This window comes from Lethenteron reissneri, chromosome 11 (genome assembly GCF_015708825.2).
Source record: "Lethenteron reissneri isolate LAM-NWPU_2019-01 chromosome 11, ASM1570882v1, whole genome shotgun sequence".
In the NCBI taxonomy this organism is placed as follows: Eukaryota; Metazoa; Chordata; class Hyperoartia; order Petromyzontiformes; family Petromyzontidae; genus Lethenteron; species Lethenteron reissneri.
The window spans coordinates 4,602,336-4,619,766 of record NC_083789.1 but is presented as its reverse complement, the minus strand read 5'-3'; positions in this window follow the sequence as shown (position 1 = coordinate 4,619,766).

The following is a 17,431-nucleotide window of genomic DNA, read 5'->3' as shown; positions in this document are numbered from 1 at the left end:
ACCACCGGTGACGATTATTTGATTCGGTTCTGGGCCTCCCCTAGGCCGACTCGGTCTCAAATGAGTACCTGGTGCGGTGTGTAAACATTGCCACTAGAGAGACGAAAGCGGCCGGGCGTGGTGTTGGCCACCCACCCCCTCGTGTGCCGTGCCGGCCTTCACAGGTGCTTGCTAACAGCACTGGCCCCAACAGTCTGTTAAGGCTACACGGGAGATCTTTATCTTTGTGTGGAGTGCACATCGCTATTCGATGTCATTTTGTTAACACTTCCCACATCCCAGCAAATTAAAACACGTCCCTTATTTATTCTCTTGCAGAACAAGAACAATTCCAAAGCTTTAATCTGATTTCGGAATGGGGGAAGAACTAGACACGTATAATATTAAAAATGAAACGATCTTCAAAAGCGATCGACCTTAATGTGCGTTGCGTTTTAAAAATAACCTAAAGATTGAAATGCAATCTGGGCTCTTATTGAAATGCGCAAGTGTTTTTTGTTTCTTCTGCCAAGGCCGAGAGTCACACCATCATCATTCCGTTTTTGGCGGCGCGTGAGCTATCATCGTTAAGAGTGCTCGACACAACGAGCTGAAGAGTCTGGAAGCTCAACGGCCTGATTTTGGTCCGTAAGGTTCGAGCTTTGAGTTTGGCGCACCGATTCATTCGCCTGCGGAGCCCCCCCCCCCCCAAAAAAAAGGTAAGGGCTATTGTTGTTGAACTGCTCCCGGGATTAGGGGTGGGAGAGCAGGGAAAGCGGGGGAGAGGGGGGGGGCACGAGAGTGGAGCGCGCGCCGGTGGACTGTGATGTTGGGTCGCCAATAGATTGTCGGTGGCTTGGGAAGCTGTTGGATTTCCCGGCTGTGTTTTTTTTTTATTGGCAGATATAATCTGCGCGTCTCCAGCGGCGCTGCGTAGCCCGTGTTACTCTGCGATTCGCTCTCCCAAACCGGATGTTTGGGGTGTGTGGCCAAAAAAAACAACAACAATTCTATGGATTGGTCTGAGCGTGTGCGTTGAGGGTATCACGGAGGTGTCCACGCGAGATTGCAGCGGATGATGACACGAAGTCACGTGATGTGCATGAACCGTTTTTGGTTAAATTGTCACCGGCAGTAAGTTTACCAATTTACCGTTGAGAAACAAATATTGGCTTGCGCCTAATTTGGACAAATCTGATCCGTTGCTCTTCCCAGCGGGTAACTTGGGATTGCAACTTCGAATCGGAACACAGACGGGGAGATCGCATTGGCCTGACCCAAAGGTTGTGTTGTTGTTGTGTGTTCAGGCAGAACAATCGTAGTTCATCACACTATTCAACAATCTGTGGGCCATTGCCATAGCAGGTTGACGTAACGCTCCATGCCCCCTGATGTTCTAGATTTGAAGGCTTTGGTGACTGCAATGATTCATACTCTTAGTTATTTCAGTAAAGTCACGTAGGTAAAAAATGAAATTAAAATTAATAAAAATAAAATTAAACAGAAATCACGACGTTTCGGAGGCAACACAAGTCCGTCATCAGGTGGGACCGTCACAGCCAGATTTGCTGCATCAAGATGTGACGGTCCCACCTGATGACGGAGACTTGTGTTGCCTCCGAAACGTCGTGATTATTATTTTATTTTTTTATTAATTTTAATTTCATTTTTTACCTGCTTGACTTTACCGACAGCACTAAGAGTATGAACCTCCTGATGTTGTCTGCCCACCATTGTCCTCAAGTTGCCTTTTTGGACACGTGGCGCGAGTCGGCAGTTCCTCCGCTAGCCAATCCCGCCCACTACTCAACCACTACCACCTCCTCCCCCCACGTAAGCTCTTGCACAGGTACTAGATGGATTGTTGCATCGCGATACCACGAGGCATGTGATTGCTTGCTTGGAGACCTTCACTCAGCAGTGGATAGATCACGACCTGACGATCACACGCACGCATAACAATAAGCAAACGCACACGCATAGAGGGTACCCGTGTACAACACGCCTACACATGAATGCATATAACGCACGCAGACACGCGAACATTCGTCGTTAGGCTGAAAACGGCTCTTGCGTTACACACCGAGTGGTCTTGAGTCGGTGGTAAATGTAGACTTTTGCTCTTGAGTGTGGAACGTCTCATTAGTAATGACTCCTCACTGCACAGATTTTTTTTATTTTACTTCTGCACCGATTTAAAAACCCGAGCATTAACCACGGGCCCTTGCGTTCTAGCTACGGGGGATATACCCTGGCTCCAAATTAACCCAGCCACCCACCCACGATCTCCGAAAGTCATCAATTATCGATCGTCATAATCAATGCATTTTCCCAGTCTACTCGGCCACGCTAATCGTGAGCGAAAGTTGCAACACACGGCAATGCGAGACGCACACTTGGGCGACAATTTGCGTTGACGGTAAAAAAAAAAAACTGCATTGTCGCGTAAATGACGATGTTCAGCTCCTTTGTTTTAAAGGAATGGATATTTCGAGCAACCGTTGAAGGAGGTAAATCATCGTGGGCTTTCACCACTGGCTCCTGCTGTCTTTTATAACAAGCGTGCCTGATTGCTCAGTCCTTTGATACCAGTGCTCTTCACTAATTTTCACCGGGGGGCCCACTTTCCCAGATGATAAGACCTCATCAGTGGTGAGGGCCGCCACACATTTTGAAAGCATTGTTCGGCTTGACAGCAGCATGATGATGATGATGGGAGGCGTCTTCACTCTTTGTCAATTGTTGGAGGGGGGCACACGCCAGGGGCCGCACTAAAGGCCACTCGGGGCCCGTCGATGGCCTGCGGGCCTTGCAATGAAGAACACCGCTTTTAGAGCAAACGTTTGCACAACCAGAAATTCGATTTTAATTTAACGGAGATTGAACTACACGACCGAAATACCACACCTTTTTTGATGATATTGCAACAGTTAACATTTAGTAACGTGTAACATTTTTTTATTTTTTAAATATCAGACGTTCGTACGTATTTCTAGATTTGAAGCTTTCGTGACTGCAAGGATTCATATTCTTGGTTTTTTTTCGGTAAAGTCACGTAGATAAAAAATTTAAATTGATAAAAGTAAACTAAAAATCACGACGTTTCGGAGGCAACACAAGTTTCCGTCTTCAGGTGGAACCGTCACAGCATGCTTGCTGTATCAAGCGTGCTGTGACGGTTTCACCTGAAGACGGAAGTTTGTACGTATGTTGAGCTTCATTCGCTACCGCAACGCAGCCGACCGCGCTGATGGGAGGTGCGGATACACACAGGTCGGTCCCGCATTGTAGAGACCTCAATGCAAAACACTAGAAAATGAGTCTTGGGTGAGTGTGGAGGGGGGGGGGATGGAGGTTTTGGGTGAAGAAAAAAATCCAACTCATCACCTCCCTCGCCGCCACCACCACCACCAGCAAACCAGCAAGACCAATATAAATCAACGGACGCTGATAAAATCGCATTTCTTTTTATTTGTATGTGAACAATTTTCAAACCTCCCCGGGAGCTGTTTTTGGGGAGTTTCTCCCACCCCCCACCCCGCGCCCCGTAAGGTACAGAGCTTTCCTTTAAGAGCCACTGCCATTAGCTGATGATAAAGGGGGGACTAGCCAGAGAGGCATTGATCAATCGGAGATGCTTTCTAGCCACGTGGCATCTTTATAGAGTAGAAGATTAGCTAATGCATCACGGCACCGCGCACTGCACCTTCACTGCGCGGCTCGTGAATGAAGCATTGCTAAGTGCGGTGGACCTCGGTGGCTGTCGCTGTTATTTGTATGGTCATGTCTACAACAACAGCAGCAATAACAACCCAATATCCGACCAGCGAGTGTCTGCGTTCGGGTAGCTCGATTCTGAATCCGAAGAATGCCACGTATGTTGTATGGGTGTATGGATGAATGTTGTATGGATGCACTTAGCCAACCAAGCGCGCTAATAGGAGGTGCGGGAGTTGATGCAAAAAAATAATTCCGATCGGGGGCTGATTCGGCCCCATCATTCCTCCTAGGATGAATTAACTAAAATGGGTACCACTTTGTTTACAGATTCACCAGTGAACTGAATGTTACGTGGGGGGCCACAAAAATACTTTCTGTCATCAACGTTGAGGACGACATCTGTTGTCTGTGGCTTTCTCTGTTTAATTTTATTATTTGCCAAAGTCGGACAGTGGGAGGGGGCGGGGAGGTGGATTTTGTAGATCTAGATGTATGTGTAATAAAGTTCTACAAAAACACAGATTGGTATTGTTTTGTCCCACCACGCAAGTCTAGGTACATGTGACAGAGGGTTCTTATATCCGACAGATGTATTGTTATTTTTTTCTAACGAGCCGAGCGTTCCTCTCTGTGGATAGCACGGCTCGCTGTCAGGCTATGAAAAAAGAGCTTTTCAGCTCATCGGATTCCTTCCGGTATAAATAAATAAATATTCCGATTCATAATTTTTATTTTTTGCTCGCGAGCAATTTCCAACCCGTGTGACCATTTTTCTAAACCCAAGCACGTGAGTGGGGGTGGATGGCCTTAACGCCGACGACGGATTTGGGTCCCGCTCTTTGTGACGTCTCCGCCACCTCGATTCGCTTCGACGCGAGATGCGGCAACCCGCGTGGCCAACTGACACTTGAGCAGCCCCCCCTTCCCCCCCCCCCCATTGGCTGCTCGTCCAAACCTCACACCGCCCGCGCTATCCTCCGCGCAATAATGCATTTCTCCATTAAGCAACGTCGCCCCGTGCAGTATGGCGAGATAAGTCGACAATTTACGACCGCTTGACAAATTCCTCCCATGCCACGCCTTTTTATTTTATTTTATAACCGAGAGGTCGGCCGGCCTGGTGGATCTTTTATATATTTAACATTATTGTACCGGTTATATCCCAGCTGCTAATACTCTCTGGGACTGTCATACTCTAAGTAACAGCGCCATTAACTAACCGAGCATGCTCGCCCGCTGGCATAAATGTCCCCCCATCCACCCACCCCATCTGAGCTGCGACTCGATTTATCAGAGGCCATTACGTTATAATGCAGCATTATGCAACATACGCCGCGGCACCTGCCGGTGTGCCAGCAATCGTCCGGCGTCTCCCCCCCCCCACCACCACCTCCCACAGGAATCTTCCCGAGGGCACGCCGAGGCCGTGGGCTATGGCGGCCGCCACGTGGCACTGCACCGACGAAGGACATTTTCAAGGGAATGTGGCCACGACCAAGTCTCAGATTTTTCCGGCACGAATTGAACTTCGCCCGCGGATTTTTTTCTGTTGCTCCTGATTACAAAAGGCAACGTCACATTTTGAAGCTTGTGCTGATGGGGTGGTGCCTTGCCTCTGACCAGGTTTAGGCAGTGGTTTGAAATTCCACATTTTTACTGTCCCTGCATGCGATTTAAGCAAGCACTGTTGATTTCTAACGCCAAAGCGTTCATTTTATTCACCTTAGGAGGGGTGGGTAGGTGGTGGGATTAGTGGGTCGGAACGAACGTCTGGGTGGCAGAGAGGAGGTGCGTGGTGGTGCGAGAGGCGACGGTGCTCAGGAGCGATCTAGGAGTGAGTGTTTGTGCGTGCGGTGAGCGGTGGTGCAGCGGTTAGCACGAGTCGGGCGTTCCGAGTTCTATACCCGCTCCACGGCCGTCAACACCCAGGTGACGGTTATCCGAACTGGTAAAATCGGGTCGAGTCGGTGCGGTGTGGAAACAACGCCACCGGGGAGACAAAGGCGGACGGGCGTGGTGCTGACCACCCACTCCCTCGTGTGCCGTACCGGCCATTTCATAGGTGCTCGCGAACAGCTCTTGCCCCAACAGTCTGTTAATGTTTTAATGGCCTATTTCTCGAGCATATTAGTCACAGGGTGAAACGTGTTTGTTGTTTGGCAGGGCTGCAAATTAATTTCTTCATTCCAGTTGCATGTTGGCACGTAGATCATGGCAAATGGAGCACTCGTTATAATAACGATGATGCTGTTGCCGATGAGGATTGCATGCGCGGAGGGGGTTACAATACGTTTTGTTTAGGTTATGCAACGCGAATTTTTTAATGTTGTGTCGTTAAACCCGCCACCACCCGACACGGCCAACTAGTAAGGGTTCATCTTCTTGGTTCTTTCGGTAATACAATAATTCTAACGACGTTTCGGCCACAAAGCAAGCAGCCGTCCTCGGGTGAAGACCAGGTCTGTCGGGAAGACAGCGTCACGAAAGCTTTAAATCGAAATTTAGTAAGGGTTGTCGCGTGAACATAAAATGCCAATTCGTCACGAGTACAGCACACCGGTGTGTTGGAGAGCCAAGCCACAACATTTACAATCCGAGTACTGCGCTGTACGAGTAACGAATTGGTCACGTTCTGTTTACGTGACAACCCTTACTAGTTGGCTGTCAGGTGGTGTCGGGTTTAACGACACAACATTTATATATTTACGCGATCTAACCCAAAAAACTCTAATGGATGATATTGGTAGCGAAAGTCCACTACGCGTTTTAAACAAATGAAGTTGTCTGGCGTAGATTTCGGATATGTCACGGTTAATAAAATAGTTTACGTGGAATAACGCAGAACCTGTTTGCCGTAATAAAGTAACGCCTTATCTTCTAATAGCGTGCGCGCTTGGGTTGAATAAGCGTGGCGTCGATTGTGGTTAGTTTTTTCTTATTGCATTAAATATTTAAGCGTTGGTATACGTAAGCTCCGTCTTTTTATATATATATATTTTACTTTTCCAGCTTTCGCGACGTGCTTTAAAAAAAAAAACTCGACTAATTAGTTGATTAGCATCGTCTTGATTTGGGGGTGGCAATAAACGTGGATTTAAAAAGAAAAGACGAACGCAGCACAAAATGATCGGCCCCAAAATAAGTGGCATGTTTATGGAAGGTAATTTCCACTCGTAATTGAAAATAAACAAGCAAGACGATTTACGCACTGGGAGGGTTTGCATCTTTTTTTTTTCTTCTTAAAAAATGCATTGGCACGTGCGCGCGCACTGCTCCTTCTTGGAGAGGGGGAGAGAGAAGTCTTTATTTCGCTCAGGAAATTCGCGTCTCTGGTTTTATTTCTCTCTCTATCCCTCCACATGAGCAACGCCTTTTTTGGAAATTAAATTATAGATCCGTGTGGTTATTTTTAAATACAGGTTGCTTCAAAAAAACGTTAACACTTTCACGGAACTATCGGTATTGTTGCAAATTCTCGGAAGTGTAACATTTTTGTAAAGCACTCCAGTATTTGAAAATACGCGCCGTGTGACCGTTTAGTCTTTTGTTCGAGCACCTCCCCCTATCCCCCCAGCATCTTTTGCTGTCCTTGGCAACTCGCAGAGAGCGAACGGAACCCAAGGTGATTATTGAAGATGACGGCAAGCCTGACATATTTTCCAGGGCCAGGACCTCGCCCTGAAAGCATCGTGATGAAAAGCCGACATTGTTTCATTGGTGACTCTGCTCGAGACGCGTGAGCGAGCCACGGAGCGGTGGGTGGGGGGAAGGGGTAGGTGTGGGTGGGTGGTGGGGGGGTGGGGAGATAAAAAAAATAAAATAAAATCGACTCTACGAAAATGAATGTTTGATGGTGCGCTCTCCTATTATCAGGTTATCTATCACCTGCACCGATTGGTGATATTGAAGAGCCCTCTCGTGAGATGCCCACGGTACACTCACTTTGGTCGGGCGAGATAAGGGAAGAAGGGCTTGTTACCTTCGGGTGTTGGGGGTTGGGAGACAAATTAAATGTAATAAAAACCGCTTGACACTCGATGAGTGCGCGCCGCTCCATCGCCCCCTATAGCACCTTGAGATGGAGCATTTGAGGTCTGCCAAACATTATTAGGGGGCCTTGCGGAAAGGCACGCTCTCAATTCTTGCGGTGGAAATGGACTACGCGGATTATCTTATTTTATGTTTTTTTTTTTAAAGGCGGCTGGACACAACACCCTGGCAGTGTGTGTGTTCGTGTGCACGAGGGAAGGAGCGGTGGTGCAGCGGTTAGTGCGCTGCGCTACGAACCCGGCGACCCGCGTTAGATTCCCACTCACGGCCAACACCGGTGACGATTATCTGAACCGGTCCTGGGCATCCCCTCGGTCGACTCGGCCTCAAACATCGCCACTACAGGGATAAAGGCGCGGTCTAGCGTGGTGCTGGCCTCCCACCACCCCCTTGTGTGCCGTTCCGGCCTTCATAGGTGCTCGCCAACAGCACTTGCCCCAATAGTCTTAAGGGACCGTCCATAAAAGACGTCACGCGATTTTTGACGCCCCCCGTCGTCACACGGTGTCACAAAAAGTCAGACCCCCGCTCAAATGACGTCACAGCTCTGCCCCCCCCCCCCACAAAAAAATAAAACGTGCTTCTAAACGCTTAACTATTGTCATTGTAGTGCGTATTTAATGTGGCGCTGCACTCTGATGTAGGAGAAAACATTTATTAAAAAGTATATTTAATTAAGTAGAACGTGTTGTATATATTCATTAAAAGTTGCGCATTTTGATGTGACGTCACATTTCTCAACCCACCCCCCCCCCCCCCCCCCCCCCCCGGGCAGATGCCCGGGTTCAATTCCCAATCGGTCCCGGGCCTCTCCTAGGTCAACTCTGCTGCAAATGAGGACCTGCTGCGATATGTAAACAGAGCCACGAGGGAGACAAAGGCGACCGGGCGTGGTTCTGGCCACCCATACCACCTCGTGGCGGTGCCAGCCTTCACAGGTGCTCGCCAACGGCACTTGCCCCAACGGTGTGTTAAGGCTGTCTGGGGGATCTTTGTCTTTTACTGGTCATTGGTAACATCAGAAGCACGTGGTAGCTGATCCTGTTCTGGGCCTCCCCCTCGGTCGAGTAAACCATTAGTGAGTACCTGGGGCATGCTGTACGTGTCAACACTGGTGTGTGAGTGTGTATATACATGCTGTGTGTGTATATAACACATTCCTACGGAGGGAGCTGGTAGGAACGTTGGGTTGCTCGGTCAATGGCCAGGGTCAACGACGGCGTGGTGTATTCCGCAAATATGCCCGACTGTGATGGCGGGCAAAAGCCGGCGTGAGTAGGTTAAACGTTGAGTTTTATAAGGACACCACGGGGTGACCAGCCCCTCCCCACCCTCCCCCCTCCCATTTTTGGATTTACGACGGACAGACGGACACAATAATCACCTGTGGGCTGGTGGAACCAAGTGGTCCCTCCCAGTACATGCTGTACGTGTCAATACGTGTGTGTGTGTATATATATTTACATGCTGTATGTGTCAGCACTGGTGTGTGTGTACAGGGTGACCCAAAAAAAACGGGCCCCGTGTACACTTTATGTGATATCTCCTTTATTTATTCACCGATTGCCCTTATTTTATATAAAGGCAACGATTCCTCCGTATAGCCTTAACATACTTCTTATTTTGTAACGATTAATGGCAGCAGATTAAACATGAAATGTTTAATTTGTTAGCCACTCAATTGTCTGTTCCCGTCCATTCCACCTGTTTTTAAAGGGGGTGAAGGCAGCAGCAGCGGAGGAGTGTTCACGACGCGGTCGACAGTTTGGGATTCGGTGCCACGTCACTCGCAGGCCGCCGAATACACACAGGTCAACACACTTTTTCTGGCATAACGTATTCCAACGGTTTTAATGTAATTTAGGGGTGCCGATTCCAAATCTGGCATCAGTTTTTGTCGATCACATCAGATTTTTGAGATATCAAATATTGCATTTTCAATAAAAACTGCAGAAGAAAAATATTATATCAATGTGGATATCTACATAAAATGATATTATAAACACACTGTCCTAAAAATACAGCACCATATTTTAACACTAAAGCAGTCACCGACTCGCAACAACTTGCACTCATAAGTGACAGTTAATTTCGGGTAAAATCAATGAAAATGGGGTATGCCGATAGCATAAAAATGAGATGTGATAGAGCAAATCTGAGATCAGATTTGGAATCGGCACCCTCAAATTAGTTTAAAACAGCTGCAAAAGTCCAGGCCAGAAAAAAATGTTTTTTGTTGTTGACCAGTGTGATTTGACGGCGCCATTTGTGGCATCAGGTGGCTGCCGTCGGCCAAGCCCCGGACCACGTGTCGGTTGATGGTCCGTCGAGACACTGGCGGCGTGGAAGGTTGACAACGTTTGGATTTTCTCTTAATTTTTTATACATTTCTTTGGACCTCGGCTGTAGTCCAGACTCTCGCTTCCGTCTCCTCCGCCTTCCCTTTGTATTTTGTGGCGTCGAGGTCAGGCTGCTGCCGTGGTCCGGAATGGGTGGCGTGATTTTTTTTTATTTTTTCGGCGTGACCCAGGCTTGCATTGGGTTTAACAGGCTGTCGGGGCAAGTGCTGTTGGCGAGCACCTCCATGAAGGCCGGCACGGCACACGATGGGGTGGGTGGCCAGCAGCACACCCACACGCACACACGAACATTTATGGGCTGTGGTGCTTGAGCATGACTCGCGCACTGCGAATCCTAACGATAGAAAAACCTAATTAATTATTTGTCCATTTGCTTAACCTCGTTGGGAGACACTCGCTCACGTGTGTGTGCGCGTGCGTGCGCGTGCGTGCGTGCGCGTGCGATGCCAGGCTAAGGGCACACACGGCAGCGGTGCTGATGCGATAACCGTGTCGCGGTGACCAAGGAAAGCAAGCGATGCTAAAACACACACCTATAAGGACAGAGACTTTGGCAGCAGATGTTGATCTTGTTGGTGACCCTTGGCGTGAGTTAATCATTACCTCCATGGGTGGACTCGCAAACACTTTCCTCCCCATCCACCTCCACCCCCCCCCGCCTCTCCCCGCCGCCCCTCTCCATCACCGGCAAGCCCTGCAGGGCCACCACGGCCACCCGCCACCAGTCTCGCCGGCCAAGTAATCTCAGGCTGAATAATTCATGTAATACGCTGCGTAACAGATTGAAAAATACCACGCCCTGATGCGCTTTATTACTGATGCGAGCTAAACGTGGCCAGGCATCCCCCCCCACTGCCCCCTCGATGTGTCTGTGGCCACAGATAAGTCGTTCGCTTAAACAGATGGGGCCCATCTCTGCGCCTTTCCCGACAAGAACACGAGAGAGAGGGGGAATTACCGCAAAAATGCTCGAAAAGGACTGCCAGCCCACGTGACCTCTGCTCCGGGTTCTCTGTCCAAAAGCATTTGTTGCGTTGACTGGAAGTGTAATTTATTTGCAACCATTTAAAAAAAAGCATGTTTTATTTAGAGTGAGCCTCATGTTATTATTATTATGAGGGTACATACATATGCACTTGGCAAGAGGCAGGAATGTGTGTGTGTGTGACAGGTTCGCGTGCTGCGCTACAAATACGGCTCACGGCCACCAACACCAGTGACGATTATCTGAACCGGTCGTGGGCCTCCCCTAGGTCTACTTGGCCTAAAATTAGTACCTGGTGCGGTGTGTAGTAAACGGCGTCACTCGGGAGACGAAGGCGGTCGGGTGTGGTGCTAGCCACACACACCCTCGTGTGCCGTCTCGGCCTTCGTAGGTGCTCGCTAACAGCACTTACCCCAACAGTTTGTTTAGGGTATACGGTGGATCTTTGTCTTAGCTTGGTTTTTTTTCTTTTACGCGGCCTAACCTTTGTACGACTGTCACATACCGCTCGTTAACATTGTTTGAATGCCTTCTTTACCCGCTGCTGTTGCTGCTGCTATGATAATCCCCTAATTGTGAGAAAGGTATGCAAGTTTAACTACACTGGCTTCGTATATACACACACACACAAAAATAAACGAGCTGTGTGTTGCTGCTGCTAGATTGTCCTGCTCTCTGTGCTGCCCAGCAGCGGGGCCCCCACGAAATCGATCGCGAGAAAGGCTTTCGCCACCGTGAAATGTATTCTCCAATTCAAATGTGGGTTTTAAATATAATAATAATAAAAAATGTAAAGCACGCGGTGAAAACAATTTCTAATTACAGCAATTGTTTTTAAATTTCTCTCATGCATAGTCACATGCTAATTTTATTGATTTGGAGAGCGTTGTCTTGAAAATATGAGCATTAATGATATGATCATCATCATCATCAGTTTATTTTTCTGTACCACTGGTTATCCATCGGTGTAAAACAATACACCCACAGCTATTGTCACATCTCCCACGATAAGGTTTGCCAAGTTAAAATCCCGGCTGTGGTCAACTGGGCCCGTCATTCCTCCTAGGTTTAACAAACAAACAAAATGAGTTTCACCTTTTGTGATTTTATGTAAGCGGTTGTATTGGGCATATTCCGAGCCCTGCCGGAGGCATGTGGATTTGAGACGGCTGCCTCCTCGGGCTTTAAACGTGAGAGAGCATGAACATATCCTAGTCTCATTACCTTCTTTTTTTTTACTTATTTCAATATTGCTGTTAGTTCCGCCTACATTGCCATTATCGCTGCATTGTTGAACACAGCAGTTGGCCTGTGCATGCACGTTCATGTTTCGGGATGCTTGGTGTTTTCACGGAAGAACTTGAGGTGTCACAATTGAACTTTAGCTACAAAGCGTTGTGCCTATGTATAAGATCGGGAAATGGGGTGGTGATGGATGGGACGCCTTGTGGAGGAGAGCAGGTCGCCAAGACGGGCGATGGAAGTGGCACCCAGAGGTCTGAAAGAAGGCCACCATCTAAACGTAAACTTGATTTCTTGACATTTTATTTTACCAGGTAAAGGGCCCAATTAGCTCTATAGCTCCTTTCACAGAAGCGACCTGGCCACAAATGATCGCTCAACGAGAAGTAGCTTGTCACGTGGACATATTTATAGCAGCCACATACTCCTAAAATCACGTTTCTAAAATGTGGAGAGAATAACTGGAGGACCCCTAGAAAAAATCCACGCGATCACGGGGAGAACGTGCAATCTCGAAACATGCGGGCGTCAGGGTCTGTCTGGATCGATCCCACATTCCTCCTGCGTACAGGGCGAGGTAGTTAACATCTCACCGCTGCGGCGACCATGGGACACTGTCAGAGAGGACATTGAGGGTCGACTCTTGCAACGACGGTGGAAGTGACGGTGGGTGACGTTGTGGGGCCATCGACGGCATTGGCCAAGTTGACCTCTGGATCTTGACCTCTCTACTTTGGTCGCCATTTTTTTATTTTCTTCTGCCGTTGCTTTGACAGAATTTCCGTTTCGCGTCTCCGCAGCCGCTCAACAGCCGCTCATCCTAAATCTATTTTGAAAAACTAGTTTTCTTTAGAACTGCTCCCGTGTTTAGTTTGGTGTCCTCCACCCGCGCCTCCGATTAGCACGGTCGGCTATGTGTACGGTGCTAAAAAAACAAGTCCCTGCATCTTCTTGCGTAGCACTGCACAAGCTGCAAAGCCCCACCGCAATGCAAGCTCTCTCCTGTTTTTTGAGTGGTCCCGATTACACAGACGCACCATTACATCTTGATGACATTTAACACGATTTATTTTTCGATATTGCGTTCAACAACCATTGACCATCGGTGAATGGTTTGCCTAAGATGACCTTTGCTGAGATTTTAAGGTATTTATGTCTGTGTCCGTATCCCCCACACACACACACAACCCTTTATTGCTGTGCGTCTGTGACTATGGACCGGGTGAGCGTGCTCTATCAATGACAGAGAAATCACCTCCTAATAAAATTGCCTGCCTGCCACATGGACAGATTGATGAGTTAAAATGAATTCTAACCTCCAAAAAAAAAGAGAGGACGCGGGTCGGTAAATCTCCGGTTCCAATCATGTATGTAAATGTTGCCGAATATTGGCCCCTAAAATTCAATTTAAGGGCGTGTCGTCCGTGATTATTACGCGGGGGTGTTTACCCTTCCCCAAATCAGCCGTGACAGTTTTTTAATCTCGGGTGGGTCACTGCCGCAGGGATGAGGTGGACTGGTCTCACGAGGGTCGCTTCATCCCCCCCCTCCCCCGTACCCCCCCACCCACCCCTCATCTCTTTACAAAACGGTGGGCGGGGGGGGGGGTTCCGGGTGAGTGGGTGAAGGGAGGCATGGATGGGTTGGCTAAGCCTCGTGGCGGGAGGAGGGGGCACTGCTAAATGGTTTGTTGGAGTGGATGCAAAAAAAGACGACGAAAATGTGCAGTGCAGTGAAATTGCCTCTTTATGGGGGCCTCACTGTTGGCATCCGTATGGGGCCACTTGGCTGTTCTCGACTCGCCATGCACATCCCACGAATGTGACTCGTGATATCCACGCGGTTGTCTGTGGATGAGCGCAGATGATTCATCCAATTTACCGACACCGCCGGAGCTCCGATAATTATCTGCGGTGATCTGAGAGATGTTTCGCGAATTTACTCCGTGCCTCTGTAAATAAAAACAAGAATATCATTATTGATAATAAATATTATTTGCTGACAAAAATCCTTCAAATGTGTGGCTTATAGAAAGTCATTCTGCTATGCGGGATGGGAAAATCCACGGATAATTGGAATAATTGGAGCCAGGACTGAACAGGCATTTTTTGTGTGTACGACTCGTAGAGGTACCACAGATAATAGGAATTGTGGGAATAATAGGGCCGCGGAGAAGCGAAGTCCGACTGTCGTAGGAGGAATTTAAGTGTAATGAGATCACCTACCTTTTTATGTGACTCTTATCTCTAGATGAGCACGTACAATAGAATGAATTTGCCTCCAATTCGTTGATCTTCCACCACACCTCCGATTTTAGTACGGTGCGAAAGCGGTTTTACATACACACCTTCAACTGATGCTGCCTTCTCTCTGAAGATAATTGCGTACATTGGGATGAATTTGCATGCGCCACTCCTCCGTATAGCCAAGAGAAAAAAACATAAACGGATACGAAGCAAGGATCTATCCACAGATAATAGGATTTTCCACGGATTAATTGAGGTCACGAATAATGGGGGGGCGGAGTCTAGGATAAGATGGGGCCACGGATAAGAGGAGTTTCACTTCACAGAAGGTGCTTGGACACAAGGAGAGAGGCGAGTGGCCGAGCCCTGGGTAATTTGGGTGGCTGACATCGCAATGGCCTTACTCTCACCACTCTATACGCTTATTGAATTACCCGGATAATTATGTTGTCTGACCAGGCACATTTTATTGCCCCCCCGCCACCCACCGCCTCTACCCCCCCCCCCCAGCCCCCACCCGGAACATTGATGAGCAACCCGTCTCTCCATACCCCTGCAGACTTCTAAAGCCTCTGACTTTTACGCTTCTCCCCCCCTCCCCCCACTGGCCCACTTCACCCACCACCCCGCGACTGGACCATTAATCAAGGTCATGGGTCTCCCAGTTGCATTCAGTTAAAACCTTAACGTTCTTCAAAGCTTATACATTTTCTGCGCCCATTGTATTATTGTATGTATGTGTGTATATATCGATACGGGGAGCGGTAGTGTAGCGGTTCGCATGCTGCGCTACGAACCCGGCGATCCGTGTTTTGATTCCAGCTCACGACCACCAACAGCAGTGCCAATTGAATGAACTGGTCCCTGGACCTCCGCTAGGTCGACTCGGCCTCAAGTGAATACCTGCTGCGGTGTGTAAACATCGCCACGAGGGAGACGAAGGCTGCCGGGTGTGGTGCCAGGCCACCCATTCATCCGCTCGTGCGCCGTGCCGGCCTTCATAGGTGCTATGCGCAAACAGCACTTGCCCCAACAGTCTGTTAAGCCTATACGGGGGGGGGGGTCTTTGTATGTTGTATATATTTACGTTCACGCAGAAAAAATATAATCAAACCCACGCAGTGTTACGATTGTAGGTGTATTCATTAATTGATTTACGCAGTCGCTTTATGTCCGGCAGCAAAAATGTGTGTTTTTGTTGTTGTTGTATTGATCGCGTGTTGGGTCTTTATGAACGCGTTGGCTCGTCTCCACGTCCTCGTGATGATTTCAAACGGGGACTTGGAGCGTTGCGGCTGCCGAGGTTTGCAGAGACGAGAGCCGAGTAAGGGGCCGTCCATAAATGACGTCACGCACCTGGGGTGGTGGGGGGGGTGAGAAATGTGACGTCGCATCAAAATGCGCAACTTTAAATACATATAGACAACACGTTCTACTTAATTGAATATACTTTTTAATAAATGTTTTCTCCTACAACATCAGAGTGCAGCGCCACATTAAATACGCACTACAATGACAATAGTTTAAAGCGATTTGAAGCATTTTTTATTTTCAAAATGGAAATGTTTTTTTTGGGGGGGGGGCAGAGCTTTGTGACGTCATATTTGAGGGGGGGGTCTGCCTTTTTGTGACGGGGGGGGGGGGGGAAATCGTCCAAAATCGCGTGACGTCATATATGGACGGCCCCTAAGGGGAGGGCACCTACACCAGTCTATACCCCCCCCCCTCTCACTCTCTCGCTGCCCGTTATCGCGGCGTTGCCGTCCTTTAAGTGGCGAGATATTAAGGGCAGAAAATTAAACAATACAAAGAAGAGAGCGGGGGAGAAAAAAAAAGAAACAACTTCGGTGTCCTAAGAAGATCAGCGTTGTTGTTGTTGTTGTTGTCTTGAAGCGGAGAGAAGTCGAGGGAAATGAGGCGACCGATGTAAATAGGTGATGGGCCTTTTCGATTTAAAGCTTCTTTCGTGACTGCAGGGATTCATCTACTTGGTTCTTTCGGTAAAGTCACGTAGAAGGGAAATAATAAAATAATATAAATAAAACATAATAAAATACAATTCTCACGACGTTTCGGCCACAACGCAAGCAGCCGTCCTCAGGTGTGTTTTATTGTATTATTTAAATATTTCCATTATTATTTTATTATTTTCATTCTATGTGACTTTACCGAAAGAACCGAGAAGAGGGGATGGGCCTGTGAAGGATTTATAATATGTCCAGCACAGTAAATTGATTTATCTGCGTTGCATGCAAATGATTGGAAGGCGGCTTCGGCATTTTTAACGAATGGTAACGCCAAACACCGCCAGTCCGTCCACCTGAACAACCACTTCGCTCCTACTTTACAGCCATCCGATGAGCTCGGTCGGCTACGTACGGTACGCAAGAAGTTCAACGCGCAGCCCGTTCTCGATCCACTGCTGCATGAAGGCTTCGCCATGCCTTCTTGTGGTGGTGCGGCTGATAACGCGCATTGCACCACACTGAGTTCCAGTCCCAGCATCGAGCGTGTGCCGGAGTTCCCGGCGTTACGACGAAGCGATTCTCTGCGTCTCTCTCTCTGCGCGGCAATTTCCTCTCGGCGCTAAAGCCAGGAAATGGGGCCTGCTCCCCTAATAGCAAAGATCTCCATCTCGCACGCGCGTCGACAACAGGCGCGTTGCAGCAGCAGCAGCATCAGCAGCAATCTTCCGTTCCCCGCCACCCCCCATCGCTGTCTTTCACTCGTAGCACACAGAGGCATTGTTCACCACGAAGCGCAGGGCTATAACTCCGAAATCCGGTGGGGACGAAGGGGGGTTGGTGGGAGGGTGGAGGCGCGCACGTTTGGAGAATTGTTACAGACAT